This window comes from Spermophilus citellus (genome assembly GCF_964194105.1).
Source record: "Spermophilus citellus genome assembly, chromosome: 2".
In the NCBI taxonomy this organism is placed as follows: Eukaryota; Metazoa; Chordata; class Mammalia; order Rodentia; family Sciuridae; genus Spermophilus; species Spermophilus citellus.
Genome location: NC_138183.1, coordinates 235,160,985 through 235,185,514, shown reverse-complemented (window position 1 = coordinate 235,185,514; position 24,530 = coordinate 235,160,985). Strand labels below are relative to the sequence as shown.

The 24,530-nt window shown below is 50.1% G+C and overlaps 1 protein-coding gene and 1 long non-coding RNA gene across 2 annotated transcripts in view; one reads left to right on the top strand and one right to left on the bottom strand.

Moving 5' to 3' along the window:
* Positions 1-24,530, bottom strand: part of ACCSL (1-aminocyclopropane-1-carboxylate synthase homolog (inactive) like) — a 114,698-nt gene that overhangs the window by 22,562 nt on the left and 67,606 nt on the right. The window lies entirely within an intron of this gene.
* Positions 16,427-22,037, top strand: LOC308641431. Its single transcript, XR_014020454.1, has 3 exons — positions 16,427-16,463; positions 21,177-21,268; positions 21,909-22,037. It is a non-coding gene; the product is annotated as an uncharacterized lncRNA (long non-coding RNA).

The following is a 24,530-nucleotide window of genomic DNA, read 5'->3' as shown; positions in this document are numbered from 1 at the left end:
GGAGGCTGTGTTCATTTGTCACGAATACAGAGCAAGCCTCTGCGATAAGGTGCCATAGGAGCAGAGATCTAAAGTCAGGATACGGTGAGCCACACAGATGTCTGCTAGAGAACATTCCAGGCCGGGACAGAAAGCACAAAGGCTTTGGGGCTTAGCATGTTGCAGGAGTAGCAAGAAGCTGAGCGCTGGCGAGGAGCTACTTGGAGATGAGGTCACAGACAGAGCAGCAGGCCCAGCAGCCCCTGGAAGGACTGTGGCTGTCTCCCAGATGGGGCTTTGCAGACTTCTGAGCAAGATGGGGTTCCTATAAAAGAATCCCTCTGATTACAGTGTCGCCATTGAAGAGGTCAAGGGTGGGACTCTACAGAAGGACACTGCAGTTACCCCAGAGTGACAATGTGGCCCAGGGTGGTCACTGTGAGGGTGGTGAGAAGTGGATTCTGAGTAGCCGTCAAGCCGAGACTTGATGCTCCAGTATTCATGGGGTGGAGGGGAGGGAGAGAGGCCTCAAGACAACCGCAGGGCCTGGGCCTGCACAAGTGGGGGACGGTGGGAGGGGTGAGTGGGGGAGGGGCCGAGTGCATGGACCAGCCTCAACTCAGAACCCACCCCAGCAGATTTCCCGCTGCCTTTAGTATGCAGCACCCACACCCAAGCTCAGCGCCCCGCTGTGTGGCTGAGAGGTGGCCTCTGTGTAGGCTGCATTATAGCTCCGACACCAGTGCCCCATCCACTCCCACCCATCTCCACACAACCAGCTGGGCCCCAACATTCCTGTTCCGAGGGAACAGGAAATGTGGCTTAAGCCAGCACTTGCTTCTCTCTACTGCTTTGTGGTTTATAGAGCATTCTTCTAGCATCCACACGGTCCTCCTCAGGAGCCTGTGAGAGATGTGAGGGAGGCCATTGCTGTTCCTTTCCACAGAGGAGGAAACTGAGGCACAGAGGGTCCCTAGGGCCAGGCTGTTCCGCCACACTCTCAGGGTTGGTCAGGACCCTTGTCTGCTGAGTCCTGGGTGACAGCCCCTGGGCCACACACTCTGCTCAGCGAGGGTGGATTCCAGGATGACCACAGAATGCTACAGACCCTTGAGCAGCTGCAAAGAATTTGGTCTGTGGCTGACCTGTCCAGCGAGCAGCTGTGTGCAGCAGTCCCGTAGCTGTTTAAATGCATATTTAATTAATATTTGATACAATTTACATGAATTCTTCAGTCATATTGGCTACATTTCAAGTGCTCACTGTGGCTACTGGCTACCATAGTGGGCAGCACAGATGTAAAACTTTTCTGTTACCACGGAAATTCTACTGGACGTGCTGACAGGACCACCCTTCCTATCCCCACCCCCCAGCCCCACTGCCAGAGGAGAGGGCCTGTGGGTAGAGTGTCACCGCTCACCGCCTCCATCACTGCCAGCTTCTCCCCTGGCAGCACACCACCTGTACTGGGACTTAATGGTTGTTTTAGGTTGATTCACTTTTTAAGCTTAAGTACTTAGATATGCCTTGTCCTAAGCACAGAGCCCTGGGTTCAGTGTGCAAGTTACACACATGTGCATGCTCTCTCTCTCTCTCTCTCTCTCTCTCTCTCTCTCTCTCTCTCTCTCTCTCTCTCTCTCACACACACACACACACACACACACACACTGTGAGGATCCATCTCTCTTCTTGCTTGCTTTAAAAAATATCTTAAGGTCGTTTTTATTGGTGCATTACAATTGTACCTAAATAGTGAGTTTCATTGTTACATATTCACACATGCACATAACATTGGGTCAATTTCATTCTCCCATCCTTCCCCTGCCCCCCATTCCTCCCTACCCCTGGCCCCTTCCCCTTCCCAGCTTTCCCCCCATTTTCCTCTCTAGCTTCCTCATACGAAGGAAAACATAAGACCTTTTACTTTCTGAGTCTGGCTTATTTTGTTTAACATAATGCTCTCAAGTTCCATCCATTTTCTGGTAAATGACATGATTTTGTTCTTCTTTATGGCTAAGTAAAACTCCGCCGTGTATCTATACCACATTTTTTGACCCATTCTTCTGAGGATACTTAAGCGGATTCCACAGTTTGGCTATGGTGAACTGTGCCACTATAAACATGGGAATACATGTGTCACTAGAGTACGCTGACTTTAAGTCTTTAGGATAAATACCAAGGTGGCATAGAGGGTCATATGGTGGCTCCATGCCTAGTCTTTTGAGGAAACTCCATACTGATTTCCCTAGTGGTTGTAGTAATTTACAATCCCACAAGAGTGTGGGAGTGTACCTTTTCCTCCACATCCTCATTAGCATTTGTTATTATTGTTATTATGGCTGCTGTTCTAACTGGAGTGAGATGAAATCTCCACGTAGTTTTGATTTGCTTTTCCCTAACTGCTAAGGATGTTGAACATTTTTTCATATATTTGTTGGCCATCTGTATATCTTCTTTTGAGAACTTTCTATTTAGTTCATTTGCCCACTTGTTTTTTTTTTTTTTTTTTTTTGGTGGTTTTTTGAGTTCCTTATTTTGAATGGTAATCCTCTTTGGAAGAGTAGCTGCCAAAGATTTTCTCTTATTCTGCAGACCTTCTCATTTCCTTTGCTGTGCAGAGCTTTTTAATTTGATGCCACCCTACTTATTAATTCTTGGTATCATTTCCTGAGATGGAGGAGCCTTATTGAGGAAGTTGGTGCCTGTGCCTATATATTGGAGTGTTGACCTATGTTTTCTTCTAGCAGTTGCAAAGTTTCAGGTCTAAATTCTACATCTCTGATCCACTTTTTAAAAATTTGTTCTAATTAGTTTTATATGACAGTAGAATGCATTTTGACACATCATGCATAAATGGAGTATGACTTCTCATTCTTCTGGCTATACAGGATGTAGCATCACACAGGTCATGTCATCACATATGCACGTAGGGTTTGGTCCACTTTGAGTTGACTTTTGTGCATGGTGAGAGATAGGGATCGTCTACATGTGGAATTTCATTCTTCACATATGCAATTCTACATAACCAGTTTCCCCAGCACCATTTGTTAAAATGGCTCTCTTTCCTCCAGTGTATATTTTTGGTACTTTTGTCAAGGAGCAGATGTCCGTATCTATGTGGGTTTGTCTCTGTGTCTTCTAGTCTATTCCATTGGTCTACTGTTCTATTGGTCTATGTGTCTGTTTTTAGGCCAGTATCTTGCTGTTTTTGTTACTACAACTCTGTAGTATAATTCAAAATTGGGTATTTTGAGGCTTCCAACATTTGCTGTTTTAGTTACAATTGCTTTGGCTACTCCGGGTCTTTTATTCTTCCATGTGAACTTTAGGACTCAAAAGAATGTCGTTGATATTTTGATAGGGATTGTGTTAAATCTGTAGATGACTTTTGGCACTATGGTCATCTTAACAATGTTGATTCTGTGTATCCAAGAACGTGGGAAGTCTTTCCATCCTCTGGTATCCTCTTCAATTTCCTTCTTCATTGTTCTATAATTTTATTGGAGTGGTCTTTCATCTCCTTGCTGAGGTTTATCCCTAGATTTTGTTTTGTTCTGAGGGTACTGTGAATGGAATTTTTCCTCTGATTTCTTTTTCAGCAGTCTGTTATTGGTGTGTAGGAAAGCTATTTATTTTTATATGTTGATTTGATGTCCTGTTACTTTGCTGAGTTTGTCTTCTGGTGGAGCTTTTTGGGTCTTCTAAGTATAGGATCCCATCATCTGCAAACAGTGATAATTTGACGTCTTCCTTTCATATTTGTATTGCTTTTATTTTCTTCTCTTGCCTAAATGCTCTCGCTAAAAATCCAAGTACTGTATTGATCAGGAGATGAGAGATATGATGAGAGAGAGAGAGATGAAAGAGAGACAGACAGACAGAAATGGTGTATATACATAATTAAAATAATAACCATAGAAGGCAGAGGAATAGAGCAGTAGAGGAAGTGGACTGCAGGAGGGAGGTGGAGAGGGAGGAGCAGGACCAGGGAATGAAGTGGATCAAATCACGTCCTGTGCATATTCAAATGTGGCATAAGGAACCCTTCCGTTATGCATAATGATGATGCACCCATCAAAAGAAAGAAACAGAAAATGTGCCCTATACAGGGGTGGGGAACAGCCCAGAAAACTACCCATGAGGATGCCCAGATATTGAATTTGTTAGACAAAGGCTTTAAATTGGCTCCTATAAATATGGTCAAAGAACTAAAGGAAGCCAAATATAAAGAATTAAAAGAAAGTGTGAGAACAATGCCTCACCAAATACAAAATTCATAGTCTCTTATGATTAAAAAAAAAAAGGTGGGCTGGGGCTGGGGCTCAGTGGTAGAGCACTCGCCTAACTTATGAGGCCCTGGGTTCGATCCCCAGCACCACATAAAAATAAATAAATAAAAGAAAGGAATTGTGTTCACCTACAACAACAAAAAATGATAATAAAATTTTAAGAAACTTGCATCCAGTAAACTAGGAAGAGAAGGAGCCTTCCTCAGTTTGATAAAGGACAGCTATGAAAAACCCACGGTTATCATTATTTTTCACAGTGGAAGACGGAAAGCTTTCCTTGGAAGTTCAGGAACAAGAAAAGATGTCTACTCTCTTCTTCTCTCTTCCCTTCCCTTTAGGGACTGAACCCAGAGCCATTTAAATTTCACTTCATCAAAACTAAGAATTTCTGTACTTTGAAAGACACTATCAAGAAGGTATAAAGATAACCTCAGAAGAGGAAAAACAAATGAAAATTGTATATCTGAGAAGGATCTAGTATTTATAACACACTTAGAACTCAATACTAAAAAAGACAACCAAATTTTTAAATAGGCAAATGCTATGAACAGATATTTCTCCAAAACATATATGCAAATGTGTCAATAAGCATATGAAAAAGTCCTTAACATCATTAGTCATTATTAATTATGGGCAAAGAAACCAGATACCATGTCCTACTCACTAGGATGGCTAGAATCAAAAGTAAAGACAATAATTAGTAACTAGCAAGGATGTAAAGAGACGGGGGCCCTCATAGGCTGCTGGTTGGATTGTAAAAGGATGCAGCCACTTTGAAACGGTTTGGCAGTTCCTCAAAAGGTCAAACATAGTTCCCTATAACTAACAATTCCTACACTAGGTCAGTACCCAAGAGAATTTTATAAAAATATGCAGGCAAAAACATGTATACCAATGTTCCTAACAGTTAAATATTTGTAATAGCCCAGAGTGGAGACAACCTAGTCCATCAACTAATGAGTGGGTAAACAAAATGGGGTACATCCATAACAATGGAATATCACTCGATAATAAAAAGGAATGAAGTGCTGACACATGTTGTGCCCTGATGAACCATGAGAACACTGTGTTAAGTGAAAGACAGTGGCCCCAGGAGACCACGCAGCACAGGACTTCATTAAGTGAAATGTCCAATTTACAGATCATGGATTGATGGTGGCAAGGGGCTAGGGCCACGGGGAATGGAGGGTGACCATTGATGGGTACCCAATTTCATTTTGGAGTGATGAAAATATTCTGGAATCAGTTAATGGTGATAATCGCACAACTTGGTGAGTCTATGAAACCACTGAATTGCTTACTTTTAAAGAATGAATTTTAAATGTGAATGATATCTCAATAAAGTCTTATTTTTTAATGAGTTCTTATTATGATGATTTTTATATGATCCTTGCCCCAAGCCTAGAAGAAATCCTTCTATCCTGGGTCCGAGGGTGTTGGCACACCCCAGCAGACCCAAGATGAAGGCCCCTCAACCTCAGGCTGCACAAGGCTGAGCCAAGTCTGGGGAAGAAGGCCCTGCCCTAACTGAGCAGCAGCTGTGGCCTGAGGACTTGGGTCAGGAGGATCAACCTGAGTGGGTCTGGAGCGAGTTGGGCCCTGGGTCTGGGCTGCTAGCACGCACAGGTGGAAGCACAGCCTGGCCAGCACAGGCCCCAGGGCTGAGGTCATCCAGGTCCAGCTGAACTGTCCACCCAAAGTGCTGAAGCTCCCCTCCCAGGTACCAGATCTCCAATCTCCTTAACCAGAGCCCTGGTGGCCAGGGGCCCAGTTCCTTCCACTGGTGGGGGAGGTGGGGTGGACAGACAGAGGCCCAGAGGCAGGGAGTGGCCAAGGTCCCTGCTGGATGAGGAAAAGAACTCTGGTCCCCTGGGTCTCTAGCTTCAATGTTCTTCAAGAAGCATTTTTCCCAAAACAGTTCTCCCTTGAGACGCTGCTGGTGCCCTGAGGAGTCATCTATATTTACAATTTATGGCAAAATCAGTACTATTTGGCAGTGGCTGTTGCCAGCCCAACCACGAGCTGCTCGCCCCCACTCCTCCCCTCCCTAGCACCCAAAGCTTCCGAGAACAACTCCGCCCGCCTTTCTCTGTGTCCCCAAGGTCAGTCACCATTACATGTATCATTTCTCAGGCCCAAGGCTGAGCACTCTACATATGTGACCTGCTTCCACCTCCTCCATCCAGAGGGTGGAGAATGCTGAAGAGGCCCACTCTCCAGGAGGAAGCCGAGGCAGAGAGTTACGTCAATGGCTCAGAAAGGCACCCACCTGGCTGCACCCTCCTTACGAACACTTGGAACCTTCTTCAGGTAATATACAAGGCTGGTGCCCTAAGGCCAGCAGACAAAATAGGCAGCCCCAGGGGCCACCCTTCCCCTCTGCTGCAGCTTTAGCAGACATCAGTCACCAACCCCAGCTCCTTTTCCAGGGCTTTTGCATAAAGCCTTGCAGACTGTACACAGGGAGATTCATCATACAGACCACAATGTAAGTGGTGCCCTGGAGTTGTGCAGTGCACAGCCTACACAGCTGTATGTGTGGGCCCTGCCTTTTCACCAGGCCCTGCTTCCTTCTCCTAACTTAGTGACTTCTGTCCATGTTGGAAGACCTGCCTCAAATTCTACCCAGACCTCCTGGACACTCTTCCTCTGGACCTCCACAGATAAGTGCCTTCCCTTGGGTATTGGAAGGCTGCCTCTGTGCTGTGCCTGTGTATCCGAGTGTCCTTGACAGAGGCTGGCCTTGAAATTGCTTGTCTCCCGCCTTACCTGACAAGACGCCAAGGGCTCTATAAATATTTGCTCACTGGCAGGTCTCCAAATTATGAGGGATGAGACAAAAACCCCAGAAGCGAATCAGAGATTTTCAGAGCTGGAAGGGTTTCTAGAAGAACAGCAGTTTTTAGTTTATTCATCAGGAAACTGAGGCTCGGGGAGGGAAATGACTGGCCTGGAGTCCTAAGATCTGTTCGAGCTCTGATTCCTCTCTCCATTCACCACCCTGGGGGGCTCTGTTCTTGGCCCTGCTTCTTCCCCAGAAATGTGACAGCAGGTTTATGCTACAGCCCCCAGACTTGTCTACTTGATCTCCACTAAAGTCCCAAATCACAGAGTCCTTTAATTTGGGGATTAGAAATGACCTTCAAACCAGGTATGGTGGCACACATCTGTAATCCCAGCGGCTGGGGAGGCTGAGGCAGGAGGATCTCAAGTTCAAAGCCAGCCTCAGCAACAGTGAGGTGCTAAGCAACTCAAGGAGACCCTCTCTCTAAATAAAATACAAAATAGGGCTGGGGGTGTGGCTCAGCAGAGTGCCCCTGAATTCAATCCCCGGAACCCCCTACCCCCCAAAAATGACCTTCATGGCCTGACCCAGCTACCCTTCAGCTCCTGAAGACCACCTATTCTTTGTCCTGAGCAGGCTTCTACATTTAGATGCTGTCCTTTTCTGGTTCTATTAAACCAAATATTTATTATTATTATTATTATTATTATTATTATTTACAGTTAAAATGCTTCCTTTATTGCATAAAGCCAATAACTGCTTACAGCAAATATTTTTGAGCAATCACGTTACAAGGGCCTGATTTCTCATCAAACCTCAGGTCTGAGCAGCTGGGAGGAATTTGGACCGTCTCCAATCCTGCTGATGACTAGTGCCTCTTCTCCCCTCCCCCAGCTCAGCCAGGACAGCAGCAGCTGCTCCCCAGGGGACCTCTGTTGCTAGAATCCTGCCTCCTCCAGGCCTGCCCACAGTGACTAAGCCAGCCAGCAGCACTGCGCCACCTCCCAGCAACCCGGGGTTTTTCCACTGGAGAGCTGCAGGCTCGCGCTGCCTGGCCCCCTGCCTGGCCCCCCAGAGCAGCAATGGGCTGAGAACAAGCCAGGGTCTCACGGCCCCATCTTCCTGGGCCTCAGCACTGACTTCATCAAGACGCAGAAGTGGGGGATCCATCAGTGCCACGAAGGTCTTCACTACCTGGAAGGGGAGTCTGGGGATCGTGAGGCCACAGGGGGAACAGTCTAAAGTGAGGGTCCCTTTATTCAGTCCAAAGAACATTTGTTATCAGAAGGAGAGTTGAAACTTTTGAAAATGATCAAAAAAGACTAAAGAAAACCAAGAAATGAGCCCAAGAAACTAGTGGCACGCCCGACACCCTCACTTCTTATCCTCCTCTAGCTCCTCACAACTGGCTTAGCAGTTCAGTGTGTTGGGGCTGGGCTGGAGCTCAGCGTAGAGCACCCGCCTAGCACGTGCAAGGTGCTGGTTCAATCCTCAGCACCACATAAAAAAAAATAAAATAAAGGTGTAAACAAAGAAAGAAGCTTAGTGTGACTGTCCCATTTTACAGGTAGGAAACAGAGACACAGGAACCTATATACTTGCCCAAGGTCGAAGGAGTGGATCTGACTGCAGAGCTGTGGTGCCATGGCCCAGGGCCCAGGCTCTTTCTGGTACCCCGTCCTGCTGGGAATCAGCTCCACACTTGAACGCAGCCTCATTCTGGGCCGAGAACCTCTGCACCAGGACAGGCCTCCAGGCAGAAGTGGAGCCTCAGGTCTGGCTCTTTTGGGTCTGTGCTCTGTCCTCGCTCAAGGAGCGATGTCGCTTTTCGCCTTGGGACCACGCTTTCTCCACCTGCTTGGTAAGGACTTGGTGGCCTGGAAGCTCACGTCCTCCCTGCTGGACAGCCCTCTCTGCCACTGGAAGGGAGTGGGTAGGAGACAGGGCAATGCTAGAGACAAGAGTGGAGGCTTTGCCGCGAGGCCCCTCTGGGTGTATCCTGTGCAGCTTTGGGCAATGGGCTTAACCAGCCTCAGTTGCCCATTCTGCAAAATGGGGCTGATATCACTACCAACCTCACTGTGTAGGGTGGAGAAATGCTACTGAGTGTATGAGTCGTGCCTTGCAAAGGACTCAGAATACAGTGAGCAGAGCCTTCAGGGGGGTCCTCCTGCCCGCCCACTCAGGGACCAGCCCAAGGCGGGATCCAGGCTTCCGGAGTAATGCACTCCCAGGAACTGTGGTCACCATCCTCTAAAATGACCCCAATGACCCCACCTCCGGTAGTCACACCCGGTGTAGTTCCCCTCCCACACTATGCCAGGGTGGGTCTGCAGGAGCCATAGAAAAGAGCAGAAGTGACGGCATCTCACGTCTGAGCCTAGCTTAGGACAGTCGGTGCCTCTTGTCTTTCCTCAGCTCATCCCTGGGAGTGGCCAGCTGCCACATCCCGAGGACACGTGGGCAACCTGTGGCCACGTGGTGAGGACTGAGGTGCAATCAAGGCCTGCCAAGGACCACAGGGCAGCCGGGAAGTGGCTCCTGCCCCAGGTCAGCCCCAGTGCCCGTAGCTGGAGAGAGACCCTGCGGGAACGGGGGCGGGACCACGTGCTAAGCCCCGCCCCAGGACCAGGAGAGGATAGGTGCTCCTGGCAACCAGGAAGATGCCACTCAGGACACTGTTTCCCAGCAGGAGATAACTGCACTAGCTGCCCCCACGTGGGCAGAGCAAGAGGGGCACCTGGCAGCGTGTCCCCCAACGAGGCACTGTCCTGAGCCTATTTCCTCAGCAGTAAGAGAAGGGCCCGGAGGGGCCTCCCCAGGGCTGACACGATGGCCAACAGAAGTGAACTCCAAGCCAGGGGTGCTTGTTAGATAAGGAGGGGTCCCGTGTCTGCTGTGAAAACATCCAGCTGTCACCCACCCAGAAGGCTCCGCGCACATGACTCCAATGCCACTCTTTACAGCCAAGTCTTGTCATTGGTGAGGGACACCAGGCAGTCCTGGGTTTTGGTTTTGGTTTTTTATGAAACTGTGTTTGGCGGTGGTACTTGTTCTAGAATCACTGTCTTCTCATGATACAAATCTAAAAGAGCTCAAAACCCTGTGGCATAAAAGGTGACTATCTTTCCTTACTCTTTGGTCTAAACTGTCTCACTCACAGATAGCTATTATTGGGATTTATCTATAATCTTTTAGATAATTTTCCTATGCATAGACTAGTGTATTCATTTACTTATGCCTATTTAACTCCAAAGTAATAATAACATATACATTGTTTTTCACTTTGATTCTTTGTGTGTGTGTGTGTGTGTGTGTGTGTGTGTGTGTGCGCACGCTGGAGATTAAACCCAGAGCCTTGTGCATGCCAGGCAAACACCCTCCCAACTGAGCTATAGCCCTAGCCCTTGCTTTCCTTTTTGACAGTGTATCTTGGGCTTCTTATTGCTGCACTTAGAGCCACTTTTTTCTCTTTCCTTCAATCGTTTAAGAATTATTTATTGAGCAACTACCATGTGCCAGACCCTGATCATATTTCACCCACTTATAAATACTTAGTAGATTCCAGGCACCTTTCTACCTAGGGTTTCTCAACCCCAACACTATTGACATAGAGAGCTGGATAATTATTTGAGAGATAAATAGAAAAGAACACTTAGAAGGAGCACCCTCTCTCCCTTTTCTTTTTCCTAGAATGAACTGAGATTGGGCATTGTACTTTTTATGTCATTATTTACAAACACATCTAACATGCTATGGGAGTGGAGTAGTTTGACTTCTTCTTCTTCTTCTTTTTTTTTTTTTAAGAGAGAGAGAGAGACAATTTTTTAATATTTATTTATTTATTTATTTTAGTTTTTGGCGGACAGAACATCTTTGTTTGTATGTGGTGCTGAGGATCGAACCCGGGCCGCATGCATGCCAGGCAAGCGCGCTACCCCTTGAGCCACATCCCCAGCCCAGTTTGACTTCTTTTACAACGAGAAAGGACACTCTTGAGTCAGGAAGAAAGTCAAGAGGGTGGCACATGGAGAAAACCATGTCCACCGGCTGGATCACGATGGGTTGGACCATTTCCTAGGACATCTAATGGCTCTAAGTTTTTGCTAGCATACATAACACTGCGATGAACATCTTTATACATCCCTCTCTGTACACAGCTTCAAGCATATCCATGAGCTATATTCCTGAAAGAGAATTTGCCACCATCAAGGATATATGTTTTGGATGTTTGAAAGAGAATGCTAAATTGCCTGCAAACAGTTAGTCAAACGCACCCTCCCCTCGTATGTAAGGGAGCCTGTTTCTCCACACCTTGGAAGCGCCAGGTCTTTTTGGAGTCTGAGCACACAAAGTGGGTATAAATGGGGACTTGTGGCGAGAGCCAAACACTTGCCTCACTGACCACAGCAGACCACTTCCTGGGCCACCACCTTCTCGGGGAGCCCACAGGGTCATCCAGAAGAAGCCCTTAGCGGGACAGACAGAGAGAAGACTGGGAGGGGAAGGTGCTCATCTGTTCTCCTGCATCCTCTTAGCATGTGTGCATGGCTAATTTTTCACCCCTGCACTCGGCACACAAGTACTCAGCCGCACGGTCATCCCTCAGTGTCCCGGGGGTTGCAGGAGCCTCCATACCACAACCTGCAGATGCTCAAGTCCTTTATATAAAGTGACCACAGATACCCTCCTATATACTTTCCACTGCCCCTAGATGACTATAACACCTCGTGTAAGTGCTCTATAAACAGCTGCTTCACTCTGTCGTCTAGGAAATAATAAGGGGAAAAGACTGTATATGGTCAGTACAGACGCAATTTTTTTCAAGTATTTTCAATCCTTGGTTGCTTGAATATGTGGATATAGAACCATGAGTGTGATAAAGAAGGTCACCTGCATTTGTGCAAATATTCATTGCACAGCACAAGTATTTACTATAAGACTCCAGGGCGCTAGGTTGGATGTATTTGTATTGTAGTAAGTTATCAGATAAAATCCTCGCCATCTTCCTATTTATAGTCTTACCTGGGAACACTTTTTTCACTCCACACATGTGTGCATATTTCACCACCCCATATGAGCTTAAAATAGGCCAGTTCATCCTTCCAAACACAGTCTTGATATATTTCTTTAGCATTTGTTGGGGGGACTAATTTTATACATGCAACAATTATCTTTTTTATTTTTAAAAAACTCCCTTATTCTGCCAGGGATGATGGCTCATGCCTATAATCCCAGCATGGGTTCGGGAGGCTGAGGCAGGAGGATCGCAAGTTCAAAGCCAGCCTCAGCAACTTAGAGAGAGAGACCCTAAGCAACTTAATCAGATCCCGTCTCAAAATATAAAAAGGGCTGGGGATGTGGCTCAGTGGTTAAGATCAGGACAGGGAGAGCCAGAGACAAATGTAGGACAAGAGCTAACTTCTATGGTGACATTTATAAAGCATGGGTCAAAATACACTTCAGGCTCCTTCCTGGCTTTGTGCTGAGTGCAGGGGACAGAGATGAGCAAAGCCAGGCGCAGTCCCTGGACTCAAGACGTGATACTGAAGCCGGGAGGCGGCCAGAGTTTAAACAAACTCAGTGATAAATCATGGTCAGAGCTGCCTTAAGTGCTCTGAAGAGCCAGAGCTGGCCAGGGAGGACTTGGCTCCAGGGGATGGGATGGGGTGGGAGGTGGAGGTCAAGGTGGAGGGGCCATGTCACAGATGTCCAGGGGAGGTGAAGGTAACATGGACAGGAGAGGCAGCGGGGCCAGGCGTATAAGATCCAAATACTGAGGGAGTAAAATCATGGAGTGGGGAGAGAAAGGTGGGGGACTCAGGTTTCTGGCTCATGGGGTGGGGGGCGGCTTTCTAAAGAGTGGAAACATTGGAAGAGCCCCAGGTTACAGCCCTGAGCGCAGCACCATTTTTTAACTTATTTGGACTTTGATGTCCCTGCTTTTCCATCCCACAGTTTGCCCAACTTGAGTCACCCTCACTGCCTGGGGATGGAGGTAACCTTCGTGGACATGTTTACGAATTCTTCTTAAAATATAGTGCAAACTGCTCACGCCTGGCTCCTGCGTCAGCAGGACCTCGAGCGACGGCGGCTCTTCTTGTCCCTGTTCCATTTTTTAATTTTCTTTTGCTATTTTCCAGACCAGACAACTTCTCAGAAGGCTCCAGAAAGGGTCTTAAGTTTGGAGAACAAAGTAAATCAGTTGCTTCTGGCTCTGCAGATTCCATTTCAGCGTTTGGAGAAATGGAATCTGTTATAGGTGGCTACGCAGGAACAGGACAAAGCCACTCCGCAGAGACAGCTCAACAGTTCTCACGTTGCCCACTTAGACATGAGAGGGGTCAAGGCAAACATACCCAGTCCTGTATGAGTCCCCTCTGAAAACCTGAGTTAGCTTAGACCCCACGCTCGCTTTGTTTCAGGGATTTTTATCCGGGTATCTTCAGCACCCAGAGCAGTCCTGCACAAAATATGTATTCAGCTAATCTTGTTGAATGAATGAACAAGGGGTGTTTTATCTCTCATTGACACATCAGCCCCTTTGTCTAGTTTTTCCATCACCAAACAGGTGTTTAGAGTGGGCAGCTCTGGTCTCACATTTAGCATCACTTAATAAGAAAGGAGACCTTTGTGACCAGAAGGACAGAGGAATGAGAGAGCTGGTCGTGGGGACTTGTCCACTCAGAGAACAAGGATGCCTTGTCAGGGAGCAGGAAGAGCTTCTTTGATACCAAGACGCACAAATTTGTTCATGTTTTAATAAGCCTGGGGATGTGAATGGGCTTTCCGATTGACATAAATCTTTAAAAGGCAGTGCTGTTTTTTATTTCCCAAAGATGCAGGATTAAATCAGTGGTTTGTCATGCAACTCGGGGAAAATATACAGTAGATTCATTTCAAAAGCACTGCCGGTCACCTGTCAGATTTCATTGCTTCAACCCCACGAGCCATGTTGGCCCTCCCCTGGGGATGTAGGTATGGTGACCGTGGGGCCCCATGTGGTGGTTTATCTGTCCTGCCCCTGACCAGTGACTCTCCTTTTAAAATAACCCCCACTTGCCTGCACCAGACTGTATGAGCAAGGGCGCCCTGGCCTTGCACAGAGACACTGGGTCCTCCCTTCCCCCTAGTGACCCTGTTCTCTAACCCTCACTGCCCAACAGGGTTGCCTGGAGAGGGATTAAGCCCTCAATGGAAAGCAAGTGAGGCCCCTTCACATGCACCATCCCAGCAGGGGCCAGAGAACAAGGGAAGGTACAATGTTTAGTGTCACAAAGGGGAAGGCACCCATGAAATTTGCAATGATTCAAGTATAGTATTTTTGTTGTTGTTGTTGTTTTTGATACTCAGAAATGAACTCAGAGGCGCTATACCACTGAGTCACATTCCCAGCCTTTTATATTTTTTTATTTTGAGACAGGGTCTCACTAAGTTGCCTAGGGCCTCTGTAAGTTGATGAGGCTGGCCTTGAACTTGTGATTCTCCTGCCTCAGCCTCCTGAGTCCCTGGGATTTCAGGTGTTCACAATTGGCACTGGACTTCCAGTCCAGTTTTGATGCACCAAAACTCAGCCCATGCTCAATAACTCCCCAGGGGACTCCAAGGCTTCCCAGGAGGCCTGGGAGCACATTTGCACTCAACACTGAATGTAACCCTGCCGGGGTCAGGACCTCTGTGGTCCAGCCTCTAAGTGGTACTGGATTCAAATAGCACAACCCAATAGTGAGCAATTAATAGAATTGTTTAGTTCAGGTTAGAGAAACCAGTTCAGCACTGAGCAAGGCCCCTCGGGGCAGCCTTCCCTCCCTTGCCCCATTTCCCACCTGTGTTCTCTAGCTGTCCCCTCCCAACTCCTCCAAGTCTTTTGCCAGTCCTCGGCCAGGCCCAATAGATAAATTTTGATAACAGTAACATAAAATCTGACACTTATTTGTGAAAAATGTGGGCTCTAAAGCTGATCCCTTTGGCTCTGACATTACTAGCCACATGACCTTGGACTTCAGAATCCTCTTGGGTGTAAAGGAAGGGGAGAAACTGAGTCGCAACAGAGTCTTCTTTAGTTGGGGGAGCAAAGGCCTGGGGACATTGATACCACAGCCTCTTTCTTCTGATTCAGTAATAACAGTATCTCACATTTACGGAGCAGTAGGCACTGTGTTAAATTTTGATAAAAGTAACATAAAATCTGACACTTATTTGTGAAGAATGTGGCTCTAGAACCGATCCCTCTGCCTCTGGTGTTACTAGCCACGTGACCTTGGGTCTCGGTTTTCTCAACTGGAAACACCTGCTTCTCAGGGTTGTCGGGAAGATGTCACGGCCCAGGCAGTGCCTTCCCCTGGAGGGTGTTCTGCACACGTTACTGGGCTCCTGGGACTGAGCACAACAGCAACCGATGGGACAGGTGCTGTCAATGTGACCATTTTACAGATGAGGAAACTGACACAGTTCACATGAGGAAGGACAACATTTAAATTCATGCCGCTGGCCGCAAACCCCCATTCTCAACCGCTCTTCTCCAATTCCCTCTCACGGATGAGAAAAAGGAGAGGCAGATTTGCCCTGTTCTCCCTAAAACAGAAAAAAGAATGGCCCCTGTGATGCAGAGCAGTTCTTTGATGTTGCTTTTTGTCCCGAAAGCCCTAGGACATTCCCAAGAGGTAGGCGGGCCAGGGACCAGAACTCAAACAGAACCCTGGACCCTGCTGCCTGGGCCTGCTGAGTCCCTCTCTTAGCCTCCTGCAGTCTGCTGGCTGCCCAGGGAGGCAGCCTGTCAATCAGCAGAGCAGACTCCTCAAAAGCAGTGGCTCCAGATTCCCTGTTCAAGGGCATCTGGGAGTCTACAGCCTTGGGCCTCTTTCTTTTCCAGGCTCTGGCATGTCTGGCTGGGAGGGGGCCTGGAGCCAGGGGCTGCTTCTCTCTCAATCCAATTCCAATAAAATTTAGTCCCCAGAGAGTCATCCATTTGAGGAAAAAGGAGCCTGTGACATTCCGGGGGTGGCCCTGTGCAGATCTGGCAAAAACCATAGCAGGCTGAGGCCCTGTCTGCCCTGCTGCTCCCTGCCCCAAGGGGCTGCCAGGTGGCACTGACTCTGGCCTTGTATGGGCAAAACTGTCCTGCCAAGCCTGGCTGGGAGTGAGCTTTCTCTCTATTTTAGGCCCCAGGGGGTAGTGTCGGTCTCTCCCCCCAGCTCTCACTGGCTCAGACACCAGGCCAAGGGGCCTGCCAGGATCCCTGAAGCAGCCATCGGGGAGAGGGGCAGGGGGTTTAGCTTGAGTCCCCCACCTCATGGAGGAGGAGGAAATGGCTAAAAATAAAAACACTACAAGCACCAACTAGCTATTACTTGCTGCTCGCTGGGCATCCTGTGGGAGCTCTCCCTGGACTGTCTGCTTAAGAACAAGAGGTGGGCAACATCCTTCTCCCCTTCACCAAGCGTCTTCTAGAAATTAGGTAACTGGCCCAAGGTCACGCAGTCAGCAAGGAACTACAGCTGGGTACACTCGGCCAGTAGCTTATGAGTGGCCTCCAGCTGGTACCCAGGGCTGGGAGGGACTTTGGACTGCACCCAAGCCGACCTGCTGATCCCACGCAGAGGCCTGGGCCCCCTGGGCCCCACTTGATCTTGGACTCTAAGGCCAGAGTTCTGTCCTCCCGGTGGGTACTCTCTCCCCAAGGGTCTAGACAGGCCCTGGCTGCAGGATGAGCCACAGGGGGCCAGAGTCCACCCCTCCTGTGACTGGTCCAGTTCAGGATCCAGTCCGTACAGAGAAGGGATGGAACCTTGTGGGCAGGGGTGATAGGTGCAAGGCAGAGGTGGTGTTGGGTACTGGGGCCTGGGCTAGAGAGAACATGGAGTAGGGGCACACTGCACACTTGGGCACTCGGACCAGCCCTCCCTGGCCAAGTCCTTGCATGGTGAATCTTTGGAGTTAATAGACCTGGATCCAAACCCAGCCTCTGCCACTTAGCAGCTGTTTGACCCCAGGGGTAAAAGCCCTCCATCCTTCTAAGCCTCAGTTCCTTCCTCTGCAAAACTGGGGTCAGGAGTCCACCATCTCCAGGCGCTCAGAATCAGACAGAGCATGGCCACCTGTCCAGGTTGGCCTGGGACTGGGGTGGGGGGTATTGTCGGGATGTGAGACTCTGTGGTAAGAACTGGGAATGTCCTGGGGAGGCCAGGAAGAGCGGTGGCCCTGTGAGATCTGGGATGCAGAGCACGGGGCCTGGCGGAACACACTCAATGCTCAAAGCCAAAGTGGCCTGCCAGGCTTGCTTCTCAGCTGCAGCTCAGCCTCGCTCCTGCCTTCATGGCAGGGCTTTGCCATCCAGAGCCCGCCCCCAGTCCAGGAGCAGAACAAAGCCCGGGGCTGCCCTCCATGCCCCCCTCCCCAAAGTGGAACCCTTTTGTCCCTGGAGGCCTCCCCTCCCCTACCCGCAGGCTGGGTGCCAGCAGCAATTACAGAATCACTTATTCACAGAGGCCGCACGTGCAGCCCTCGATCAGCAGTAATTAGGCAGCTAAAGGCGCTGGAAAGCCTACGAGCCAATCCGGGGAGGGGTGCTGAATGGGACAATCAGCCTCGCCAGGCAGAGGGGGCTGGCGGTGGGGAAAGAGTGGGGCTCGTGGGGGGCAGCCATTGAAAGAGCTTCCCAGCCCCCGCTACAGCTGCCACACAACGGGGTGGGGATGCACCTGCTGGGACTGGAAAGCACAGGCCCGGGCTCTGGGGAGCAGCGGTGGGTGGGCAGGACAGGTCGTGGAACACACAACCAGCACTCCTCCAGTCCTGTGAGGGGGACCTGCCCTCTCCAAGTAGGTAGACTCGCCCTGCCCTGCCCGGAAGTTGCGCCCTCTCCAGGGAAGGCCTTTCCCTCAGCAATGCTCTTCCCCTGGAAAGTGCCAGCAGATCACCAGGGCTCACAGTAAACTGTAGATTCCGGTGCCATGGCCTAGGGAGGGACCTAAACTCCACATGCATTCCCAATCCGCTCCTCCTGGCCTCGGATTAAGCTCCAGGAGCAAGATTCCAGTGCATCTCGGGAAGACTCTTAGGTTATACTCCAGCCCTGTGACCTTGGATAAGCCCCTCAATTCCCAGAGCCTCATTGTCGTGATGCTGTAAAGAGGGACCTGCAGTCCCACATCACAGGGCTGGGCATCACAGGGCTGGGCATCACAGGGCTGGGCATCACAGGGCTGGGCAGAGAGTGAAAAATAAGAAAACAGCTATGAACCTGCCCTGTGTGTCCCAGACGGCGTTCCTGGGAGGGGTGGGCTTGGGCTTGGCTCAGCTCGGCTCAGCTTGGCCCTGGAGGCCTGGGGTTGGGGGACAGGGAGCTATCCAAGCCCAGGCTTTCCCACCAGACTGGAGAAATTACTTCTCTAGATCTTGATCTTGGGTACTATTCTGAGTAGTTTTGGGGTTCTGCTGGGAGTGGGAAACTGGGTGGGCCAACATCAAGAAGAACTTGGCCCAGAAAACCTGCTCCATGCCCACCTAGGCTCCTGCCTGGCCTTCTAACCTGGTTCTCTCCAAGAGCTCTCTGCCCTGGCTCCAGCTGCCTGGAACACTCCCTCCCTGGTGGCCTCAGTTGGGAGCTTCTGTTCCCCTCCCACATGCAGGCTCAGCCCCACCCTGAGCCCTGACCTTACCACCTCCCCCTCTTTGGAACTGGAGGCTGTGGGTTGCTAGGCGGTCTTTGCTTAGGGTCCTGGGTGCCTGGTTCTGGTGACCCTGGCCCCTTCCAGGAAAGCAGCGTCTTCCCTCCCTCCAACCCACAGGTCTGGGGCACAGCTCCCACTGTGGCTGTAAGGTCCTTGCTTAGCATCTCAATGGCCATCTTAAGTGACAGCCACCATTTTAAGAAAAATTTTTCGCTTTCCACCCAAGGGCCTTTCTGAGAAAGGCTTCCCACTCCTTCATACCAATCTCACCCTTAACCACCTCCATTAGGACCCTCCCGGCTCTAATCCCTGAGCCTGACCCATCAAAATCCCAAACCCCAAGCCTGTTTTGCCTCTCTTCATCTCTGGAGAGATGGCCTTTATTTGTCAGCTCTGACAAACTCTCTTGCGTATCTCTACCTGGTCTCTTTCATTTCTCACTCGCCCGTCTTTTGGTTCCTCGCTTTCCTTTCATTGATGCCAAAACTGGGGTTCAGTTCCCCCGGTGTGTCTGCTCCCCTCTTTGAGGGTCACTGAGCATCCCTGGGCCCTGATCCAACCTCCATCATGGGACCCGGCCCTCCATTCTGCCAAACGCCCTCTCTGCATCCATCACGGGACATTCCAGGTAAGAACCCTGTCTCTGGTGGACCTAAACAACCTATGGGTCCCAGGAAGTGACGGTGATCATCCAGCACTCCCACGGTTACCATGTGGTCAGGAGCGCCCCCAGCCACAGCTTTCAGCTACGACTGATCCCTACTGTCAACTGGGTCTATAGGTGGTCTTTTATTTGGGTCCTGGGCTTTGAGAAAGACCACCAAGGGTGATTGGGAGTTGTTCCTGGTGAGACCTCCTGCCCCTATGTAGTCCCAACCCTGCGGCCCAGTACCTCTACAGGCCCTGCCCCCGACACTTACCCAGCGACGACCCCCTGAGCATAACCATCCTCTTGACTGGGTGATACTAGAGACTGGGGGACGCGCCACGTCTAAATCCACCACCTATGTCTCACCATGGGCTACTCCTCATCCATTCCCTCCCATAGTCCTCTAGGCTGCCTCCTGGCTAACCTAGAGGATCTCTCTCTTGCCCCGGACCTAAACCCCCCCAAACTTATCCAATTGTGCAATCAGATCTAGCCTCAATATCCTTTGGATAATGACTCTAAATGGCCACTTAACTCTAGACCCCAATATTATCAGGGATATTTCAACTCTTGTGAGCATTCAGGAAAATGGAAAGAGATATCATATATTCAAGCCTTCTCCTCCCTACGTTCTAAGCCCTCTCTCTGCAACTCTTGCTCTCCCGCACAAGTCCTCTCAGCTCTCACCTCCCCTACACCTGCTTCCCAAGGGACAGAAGATCCTAGCCAGGACTCCTCCTTCGACCCAGTGGATGAGCTCCCACCACACCACAGTTCTCTTTCTAATGAAGCCTCTGCAGCAACTGTCCCCTCGGCTTCTCTGTCCTTCTCTCCTCCTGCCACACGCTCACGGGCTGTGGCTGCCCAACCCTCATCTCTGTGTCCTCTATGCGAGGTGGCTGGGGTAGATGGTGTAGTCCGGGTTCATGAGCCTTTCTCTTTGTCAGATCTTTCACAGAAAAGCGGCTTGGGTCCTAAACTTCAAGCCCCACCACATACATCAAAGAGTTTCAATATCTGACCCAATCACATAATTTGACCTTCCGTGATGTCCATATGATCTTGTCTACCACCTTCCTGTCCAAGGAAGGCAGGCGAGTTTGAGAGCAAGCTAGAAAGTATGCTGATGAGGTGCATCAGACCTCCCCTGCCCATCCGATTGGCACTGAAGCAGTCTCTCATCAGGACCCTGATTGGGGTTATAATTCGCCTGGAGGAGTAACTAGTAGAGACCAATTCATTACTTGCCTCATGGCAGGACTTAGAAAGGCCACTCATAAGCCTATCAATTATGAAAGGCTCCAGGAAGTCATCTAAGATAAAAATGAAAACCCTCAGCATTTTTAGATCGCCTGACCAAGGCTTTATTACAATATGCTAATCTGGACCCTGAGACTCCAGATGGGAGACAACTACTAATGACCTACTTTTTCTCCCCCAGTTTCCCTGATACTAGGGCCAAACTAAGGCGCCTCAAGAGGGGGCCCCTATCTCCCCAAGCTGAGGTTCTGGCCCTTAAGGTGTATAATGGGAGAGACGAGAAGGCCCAGAAGCAGAAGTAACAGATGCTCGCTCAAGCCATCCATCTGGCCTCACATCTATCCCTCGGGGTCCCTCGGGACCACCTGAACCCTGTTTTAAATGTTGTCAGATGGGTCACTGGGCTCGTACATGTCCCAAGCCTGACAAGCCTCTGGGCCCTTGTCCTAAATGCCATCGAGGGACACGGGCTATTGACTGTTCCCGAGCCCACAGCGGCCCCCAGCCATCCAGCCCTTCTGGTTCCCCTCTCCAACTCTTAGGACTGGCTGCCGAGGACTGACGAGGCCCAGGTCCCATCACCTGACCACTGCCATCACTCCACGGGGACCCAGGGTAACTCTGCGTATTTCAGGTAGGCCTGTCTCCTTCCTCCTGGACACTGGGGCCACATATCCAGTCCTCAGGAGATCTGGGGGCCTGCCACTCGTCCTGTGACCTCTACTGTGGGGTAGAGGGTAAACCTTACCTTACAGACACCTCGCCTTGTTTGCACTTTTGGCTCTAATTTTTACCCATCCCTTTTTGGTCAGTCCACAGGGCCCTGTTCCCCTTATGGGAAAGGACATCCTCACAAAGTTGGGGGCTACGCTTTCCTCTCCCCTCACATATGCTTCCGTCCAGACTCGCCTGCCGCTCCCCTGGTCCTCACCCTGACCTTAGGACCACCCCCTATTCCGTCTGCCAGTGCCTTCCCCTTAGCCCCTTCCGAGGAGGACCTACTGTCTGGGATGTTCCAAGTCAGTAAAATGGAAAGAGATATCATATGTTCAGGCCACCATGAGCCCATTCACATCCATCTCAAAGCCCCCTCCATTTTTTGGCCCAGTCACAATACCCGCTGTCCCTCCTGGCTGCTGCTGTCCCTTTCTTTTTGCAGAGCAGCCTCAACAGGTTCCTGACAATAAACCCGCTTCTTACCCCAGGGGTGTGTGACTAGTCCTGCGCCACTTTTCCTCATTGATGCCAGTGACCAGGTCATGTTCTCATGTCAGCCTTGCTCTCCCCTCCGAGGATTTGAGCTGCTTTGGGACCCTGGCCTGAGGGCCCAGGACAATGACCACACACCTCCTTCCATTCACCCAGCACTCTTCTTCTTCATCCACACTCAGGCCTCATTTGGGTAAGTGACTTCGCCCTTCCCTCCCCTCCTCCTCAAAGGCCCATCGACCAGTTCAACCTTACGATCTTCATAACTTTTGCAAGCGCTCAGGAAAATGGAAGGAAAGCCCTTCTGTGCAGGCTTCTCCTTTCTCCATCCTAAGCCTTCCCTCTGCTCCTCTTGCCCCACCCCCAGCTTCTACTTGCCACTAAAGCCACCAGAGATCTACTTCTAGGGTCAGAACCCTCCTACATTGTAAAGCCCCTGGCAGCCATCTCCCTGGCCACAGCCACACTGAGGCTAACACTGAAATACAAAGGACAGACTCAGCAGGATGGATAAGAGGCCCAAGGGGAAAAAAGTGTCAGTGTATAACACAGAAGAATGACTTCAAAACTTTTCCTGTCCCTCTATCTCAGAGGCCCATTTCACCTTTTGCGACTGAAAAGCAGGGATTTGCACTAGGGGTGCTGGGGCCAGCCTTTGTCCTGTGGCTTATCTATGGAAGGGTCTTGACCCTACTGTTCGGGGATGGACCCCTGCCTACAAATGCTGGCTGCAGCCTCTCTACTCATTAACGAGTCAAGAAACTCACCTTTGGAGCCCCACTCCCCATCCTGGCTCCCCTTCCCCTAAAGCAACTGCTGACCTACCTGGGCTTAGCTCCCTGCCCCACTGTTGCCTTTATCTCCACAGGGTTCCCTGGTGAAGACCCAGCCTGACTTTCCCCACTGCTCACCTTTAAACCCTGCTCCTCTCCTCCCCGCTCCTCGGGACTCTTCCACCTCTTCTCCTCTTACCCATTCCTGCACTGAGACTGGAGGAGCTTCTTCCATCCCTCCCACACAGGAAGGCCCCTTGCTCCAGGCCACACACGTGGTTCACAGACGGCTCCTCCTTCCTTCAGGAGGGAGTTCCTGGGGCAGGGTCTGCTATAGTGTCTCTAACCTCCTTGTGGAAGCGGCTCCCTCCCCAATAATACATCCAATCAGCAGGCTGACCTGGTTTCCCTCCTCAGAGCCTTCGCTGGGGCAAAGGGAGCCTCCCTCCAGGTCTACACTGACTCTAAACACGCTTTCCACATACTTCTCTCCCACTCGCTATTTGGAAGGAGCACGGATTCCTTACTACCAAGAGACCTTCAATTACTAATGCCCCCTTTACCTCTGATCTCCTTCAGGCCTCAAAGCTTCCCACTGCCACTGGAACTGAAGGATGGCAGCTAAGTGACCCCCTTCTGCAGTGGGCACTTTCTTCCTGACCTCTCTCCTTGTCATAGGCCTTCTGTTAATGCTTGCCCCCCTGCATCATTAGATTTATTCAAGACCAGATTCAAAGGATCTCTAACCAAACCGTGAACCAGCTTCTATTACAGGACCTCCAACCCCTCACCAAAATTGGGCCATCTGGAGTCAGCATCACCCAGCACCTCCTGACCATCACCACTGCCTCAATGACACCGCACGCCCCTAACAAGGGTCCAGACGCCACCCCTTCCCAGCAGGAAGAGGTACAGAAGATTGATCTATGCCCTGTCCCTTAAGGGGCCCAATAACAAATAAAAAAGGGGGAAATGTAGGTCCTTGCTTAGCATCTGGATGGCCGTCTTACGTGACACCTGCCATTTTAAGAAAAATGTTGCTTTCCCATACAAGGGCCTTTCTGAGAAAGGCTCCCCACTCCCTCATACCAACCCCACCTTAACCACCCCCATAAGGACCCACCCAGATCCAATCCCTGAGCCTGCCCTATCCAAGTCCTGAACCCCAAGCCTGGTTGCCTCTCTCCGTCTCTGGAGAGGTGGCCTTTATTTGTCAGCTCTGACAGATAAACTCCCGTGTGCACCTCTGCCTGGTCCCCTGCACCTCTGCCTGGTCCCCGTCTTTCATTTCCTCGCTTCCCTTTCATGGCCATTACCAGGGGCAAAGGCCTGGGAAGAAGCTGCCCCTGGGGGGCACATGTCCAGGGTGGAGCGGACCCACAGCCCAGGCAGAGTCAGGAGGACTCCTGGAAGCCTCCTGGGCCGGCTCTCCAGGCCAGAACCCAGAGGGTTTCGGAAAGTCGGGGGACAGCAGCCATTGTTTAGTGGGGAGGGCTCCAGTTTTACAAACTGGAGAGCATGCTGGAGGGGGACAGGGCCTGGCTGCAGGACATTAGGAAGACCATCACACCAGCGAGCTGTACCTTCAAAAGTGGTCAGGGGGGGAATTGACACATTGTGTATTTTACCACAATGAAAAAACAACCAAATAAACAAAAACTGTCCAGGGGAGAATCTGGCAATGGCTGAAAAGCCGTGTCCCCACCCAGAGGGGCTGTCCTGGGCCTCACTCCTGCCTACACTTGGAACACTGTGCTGTAACTTTTCATTATAATCTTTCCCCTTTGATTGTTCTCTTCCTCTCTCACTCTTTTTTTTTTAATCCTTCAATGACTTTTTTTTTTATAATATCTTTATTTTGTTTTTATGTGGTGCTGAGAAACGAACCCAGTGCCTCATGCATGTTAGGCGAGC